This window comes from Equus asinus, chromosome 8 (genome assembly GCF_041296235.1).
Source record: "Equus asinus isolate D_3611 breed Donkey chromosome 8, EquAss-T2T_v2, whole genome shotgun sequence".
In the NCBI taxonomy this organism is placed as follows: Eukaryota; Metazoa; Chordata; class Mammalia; order Perissodactyla; family Equidae; genus Equus; species Equus asinus.
Window position 1 is genome coordinate 27,547,400 of NC_091797.1, and position 6,439 is coordinate 27,553,838.

Genomic DNA, 6,439 nt, shown 5'->3' on the forward strand with positions numbered 1-6,439 from the left:
CTGATCTTTTACTTCTGTAGAACCCCAGTCCCAGAAGCCACCCTGAGGGGGCAACGAGGCCCAGAGGTAGTTTCTGGGGCTGGGCCCTTGGCCCGCCTCTCGGCCTGAGTGTCTCTGGCTGACTATTCTTTCTCTCTCACAAGGTCCAGTGGATTTTACTTGGTCCTTTCTCAACAACTTCTCCGCACCTGACCCTGCTCACTGCTTCAAGGAAACAACTTCTTTTATTAAAAATAAATCACCAACCTGTGAAGAGATGGCAGGGAGGAGTCCTGTGGAGCTCCTACCTCCCCACTGGGGTTCTCATTTGAATGGCTGTGTCTCCACCTCATTGTCCCGAGGGAGGGAGCTTTCCTCCCTGAAACGCTAATGAGAATAAGAGCCAACACCTACTTTTTCAAGGCGCTTTGCAAGTATTTTCTCATTTAATCCTACAACAGCCAGATGAGGGGGATCCTCTTACTATGCCCATTTTACAGAAGAAAAAACTGAGGATCAGAGAGGTTAAGTTAGTTGCCCAAAGTCACCCAGTAAGGACACAGGGGACGTCAGATTTCCAAAGCAAAGGTAAGTGTCCTACATCTCCAGAAAAGATTTGGTCAGGAGCCCGGATGACCACACTCTTGCTGCTCCACCCTCAGGCTTCCCTGCTCCTGGCACGCTGAGTGGTCCATGCCTGATGCCTCCTCTGCCACCTGCTCTCCCAGCCCTTCCAGAACCAATAGCCACTGCCTCTGTCTCCCTCATCCAGGCCTCACAGCCCACTGGCTTCCAGTGGCACTCATCCCGAGCCAGGGCCCTCCACTGACACTGGTCTTTGTCCTGGAGAGTAGAGACCAAGCCTTATTGATCTTGGTCCCCAAAGTGCCTGTCACAGCTTCACGCTCCAGCACCTGTGACCCACTGGGGCCTCACACAGCCTCACTCTCTCAGAACTTCCCCTGAATAATTTCTTCCACCACATGCCTGGCCCCTCTCTGCAACCCTAAATCTCACTAGTTCTCCTTACATTTTATTTTGCTTTTGCTTTTTTTGTGTGTGAGGAAGATTAGCCCTAAGCTAACATCTGCCGCCAATCCTCCTCTTTTCGCTGAGGAAGACTGACCCTGAGCTAACAGCCATGCCTATCTTCCTCCACTTTCTATGTGGGATGCCTGCCACAGCATGGCTTGCCAAGCGGTGCCATGTCCACACCCGGGATCCGAACCGGTGAACCCTGGGCCACCGAAGCAGAACGTGCGAACTTAACCGCTGCGCCACTGGGTGGCCTTTGTTTTTACTTTTTATTATGGAGAAATTAGAACACATTTAGCAAGTTTGGCAAAAGTAAACAGAATAATATAGTGCAATCTCGTGAACTCATAATTCAGATCCAACTACCATCAACTCATGGCTAGTTCCGCTCCATCAACAGCCACATTCACTCCCATTCTCACACCATTTTGAGGCAAATCCCAGACATCAGATGATTTTACCCACAGATATTTCAATGTGTATTTAAAAGATAAGGATTTATATATATATGTGTGTGTGTATATGTATATATATTCACAAGCATGTACATATAATGGTAATATTTTTCTATATATGCGTGTATACCTATACATGTTTTATATAAATTATATACATGTATATCTCTCTATATATGAAACAATATTACCATTACGATACCCCGACATATTTAGCAATACTTCCTCAATATAATGAAATATCCAGTCAGCATTCAAAGTGCCAATTTCTCATAACTGTCATCTGCTATGGACTGAATTCTGCCCCTCCCAAAATTCGTATGTTGAAACCTTAACCCCCAATGTGGCTGTATTTGGAAACAGGGTCTTTAGGTGGTAATCAAGATTAGACGAGGTCAGAAGAGTGGGATCCTAATCTGATAGGATTGGTGGCCTTCTCAGAGGAGGAAGAGATCTCTCTCCATACCCTGCTCCACCCCACCCCTGCACGCTCTGAAGAAAGGCCATGTGAGGATAAGTGGCCGTCTGCAAGCCAGGAGGAGAGGCCTAACCAGAAATGGAACCCTGCCAGACCTCGATTTGGGACTTCCAGCAGCCAGAACTGTGAGGAATGAATTTCTGTCGCTGAAGCCCCCCAGTGTGTGGCATTTTGTTATGGCAGCCTGAGCAGGCGAATTCACCAACACTTGAAAAAAAATCAGGATCCAAATAAAGTCCACACGTTCCAATGAGCGGTCCTGTCTGTGAACTCCCTTTTCATCCGTAGGTTCCCCTCATCCTTTTCATTTCCCCACACAAGACAGCTCCGAGGATGCTGGGCCGCTGCTTCTACAGGTCCCACAGTCGAGACCGCCAATTTCAGCCCCGGCCCCTGGGTTCCCTGTCCGTGTGGTTAGACCTAGGGGCTTGAGCGAATTCACCCCTAAATGCCACTTCTTCCTGGCCGTCCTCCCAGGTCTGGGGAGGCCTCCCTCCTTGATGCTGCTCTCCCCTCAACAGCTGTGCCAGTTTCCTCTTCTGCCTCCCGCCAGACTGTGTGCTGGCTCCTTGTGGGCAGGGCTTGGGCAGGCACACTGCCTGCCTGGTCCCCAGCCCAGTGTCCACACACAGTGGGACCTCAGAAGGCACGTGGAATGGACAGATGTCACGCCCTGAGCCCAGAGGCTTATCTCACCACTTGGCTGCCAGTGACTTGGGCTTCTAGAACAGAGTCTGGGCCCCAGTAGGGGGGCCTGCCCCTCACGTGGGGGTGTGAGAGTGGGTAGGGAAACCTGCAGGAGGCCCCCTAATAGCCCAACTCCCAACGTGGCACGGGCGTCATCAGAGCTGCATCTGCCCAGGAGGGAGGGCCAGGATGCCCGCACCCTGAAACTGTCTTCCACAGCTCTGCCTCCCCAGTGCCCCCACCTCCCTGACCTCAGCCCCTCTCAGTTCTGCCAGCCTTTCTGCCTAACTTGCTTCTCACCTGCAGGCATCACCTGAGGCTCAGCCCAGGCCTTCTGGTCTCCTCATTTACACACACCCTTCACCACCTAAGAAGAACCCAGCCCAGAGGTCCCACAGGCACCACTTCCTGTCCTCCTACCCCAGCCTAAGTATGCCCAGCACCTGCAGGACATCATTAGGGGCATGTCCCACCTTCGCTTCCCACTCAGTACACAGTCTCTACAACCAGCACCATTATCCCACAGAAGGAATCCCAATTCCTCGATGTGCCACCAAGACCTTCCTGGTCTCGCTCTGACCTACCTTCCCAACCACTTCTTTCTGACACACATCCGGTGTGGGTTATGACCTCAGGTGGTGGCTCTGCGCTGTGTCAGCTGAGCTCAGCTGAACCACAGTTCCAGCATTCCCTTCCCTGCACCGTTGACCATGGTGGCAGGAGGGGACGCAGCAGCCGTGTTCGCTCCTGATGTCGGTGCAGGGCTGCAGTGCTGTTGCAGCTCACACATGTCGAAGCAGGTCTGTGGACTCTCCGCCCATCTCCTTCTTCACCTGGTCTGGCTCCTGGGCCAGGTGTGTGGTCAGCTCCAGGACAAAGGGTGTGGGATTCTTCTGCGGGTCACCTGTGTCATCGACGTTGGTGGCTTGGAGGGGTTCATCCTCCAGAGTCCCAGCTCTCCCTTACTGGTTCAGCTCATTCTTGCCCCCCCCCCCCCATCCATCTTCCCTGCCCACTGCCTGCTCTGATGATTTAGACTCAGAAGCATCATTCTTTAAGGAGCGTCCCCATCCTATGAGGGCAGATCCCGTATTCTGTGTCACCCTTGGTTGTTCTGTTTCCCTCGTCAAATCTGACCCAAGGGCCTTGGGCCAGTAACAGAACTTCGACTTCTTCATCTGCGAGATGGGGATGATGATAGTGCCGACCTCCTGTGGCTGCTGTGAAGGTTAAGCCGGATAATAGCATGCGTAAGGCTTAGAGCAAGGCCTGGTACAGAGCAGGTGCTCAGTGACTGTCAGCTACAAACATTCTTATTCCTGACAGATCTTTTCCATGGCTCCCTGCTGCCTTGACCAATCAGTTCCTTTTGCCTGGAATGTCTCCACCCTGTCAACAGCCTGTCCATTTCCTACAGGAAGCCTGCCTTGATATCCACGGCTGGAAATTCCTTTCCCTCCTCAGAGACCTGGTGTTCCTCTCTGTTTACTCTGATCTCTTTTGCGCCATTCATTAAGTCATGCATTCAGTTGACAAGTATTTCTTGAGCACCTACTATGTGTCAGCACTGTGGATGAAAAACAGTCTATTGCCCCTTAGCTCGTGGTCTAATGAGGAAGATGGGCCTGTTCACCACTAAAATAAAACGTGGGAAATGGTTTGTGCAGGGGAGTTATGAACCCTCAAACAAGGGGCACTGAAGCCTGCAGAGGATGGGCTCCCTAGACAGAGGCAGCCTGAGTGATGAAGGATGAGTTAACTCTCAAGGTGGATAAGGTAGGAACAGCATATGCAACGGGTGTGGGCTCGCGAGACCAGGGCAAGACTAGGAAAGAATAGCAGGGAGTCCAGCACGTCTGGGGGTCCAGGGCCGGGGAATGGTAGGATGTGGGCTGAGGGACCCCAGGATCCTGGCCCTGGTAGGCTTTGTCTGCTGAGCAGAGTTGCTTGCAAGCTAAGGGGAGTGGGTACAGAGTTTTAAGCTGAGAAGCCCATGATCCAAAGGGTGCAAACATGTCTCCCTCTGAATAGGGGTATCTTCTTCATTTGAAGGCCCTTGGGGTCCTTGGCATTAATAAGCCTCATGTTTTCTCTCTTCTCTGCTTTGAAGCCCTAAGGAGGATGGGAAAGCTCAGTTCCCTGCAGCCCAGACGGGAGAAAGAGGGAGGGAGAGAGGGAGGAAGTGAGAGGGGGGAAGGAAGAGAGGGAGCGAGGGAGGGACACCCAAGCAGGAACTACAGGGCTGGGCAGTCATGTGGCTGGCTGGTGAGAAATCTCTGCCCTGAGATGCAAAGGGGGCCTTGTGCGCAGACTGGGGGCACCAAAGGGCCTCTCACTGGCAGCTTGGGGGCAGCGGGGGACCTTTGGGGTCCTTCAGAATTTGAGACCTGGATGCTGCAAGTATGTGCGTGAATATGTGTGGTTTGTGGGTGTATATGTGTGTATGTGGGGTGTGTGGATGCTGATGTGTGTGCGGGGCGTGTGCAGCATGTATGGGTACATATGTGTGGGGTGTGTGCATGTGTGGTGTGTATTATGTGTGCGTGTGCATGTGTGTGTGTGTGCAGGGAATCTCCAGGGGTTCATGAGGTGTAGCTTTTTCAGAGGAGAGTGAGGACTCCCCACATTTATCCCCACCAAGCCAAGGCCCATGAGGGGACAGGCTGGTGTTTTCCTGAGGCTTCCCCTTGCACGCAACCCCACCCCCAGCCTCAGCCAAGCGCAGTACCTGCCAAGAACTTAACGGCCTATGACAGACAAGCCAGTGAGGGAGGGATGACGTGGCTCCAGGGAAGATGCAGGCAGCCGGCTGAAACCTGTTCCTGTGGCTGGTGCAGCCCTTGCCACCCTCCCCATGCCCACCTCACAGCCCCCCTTCCCCTCAGTCCCCTCCCTTCCCCTAATAGTCTTCCAGAGGCCCTGGTTGGGGGCTGTCTGGATGGTCACGTGGTGGGCAGAGGCCACACCACCAGTGCCAATGGGAGGCGTGGCCCTGCATGGCCAGTCCCTGACTTGGAGGGAGGAAGCTGAAAAAAGCTAGCCTCCCTCCAAGACTAGTCCTGCCTGTCCCCTCCCCCAAAAGCCAGAGCTGTCCCACTCTGTCCCTCTGTGGGCGATCCCACCATTTGCTGAGGCTGTTTCCTGGGAGGGCTTAGTGCTGCTGCCCGCCCCTGTCAGCGGGCATGGGTGCCAGGCCTCCTGCCCTTTACCTTTTCTGGGAAGCTTCCCGTATGTTGACTGCTGTGTACCTCTGCCCCTTTGTGGTCTGGGTGTCCCTAAATGTTACTGTCAGTCTGAGTGATGTAATTATTCAGGCAGACCCCACCTCCTCAGTATGCGCTCCCGAGGGCTGGCTGCCCAGGCAGGGGTCTGCTCCAAGGGTGCAAAGACGGCTGAAAGACGAGCCAGCAAATGTGTGTCAGTCCTGACGTGGGTGGCCGGGAGGACGTCAGTGGAGAACATAAACAGCTCTTTCTTCCTCGGCGTGTGAACTCTCTCGTTTCAAAGTTGGCATTTGCAGGGATTAGGTGAGGCTGGTGCCAGGCCCTGGCACCCATCCCACTCTTTGGAAGGGACTCAAGGTCACCACGGGCAGACATCAGGTGGGGCCCAGAGAGAGAGGCGTCCTGGGAAACGGGGAGTGAAGAGGGAGGGGCAGCATGTGTGAAACAGGAGCAGGGCTGGGCAGGAGGCAGGAGATACGCCCCGGGAGGCTGGGAGGGCGCCAGAGGGAGGCATCATGTTTCTGGGGGAGGCGAGGGGGCCCAGCAGAGCCAGAGGCCGGGTCTGGGCACGGAGGCGCCAG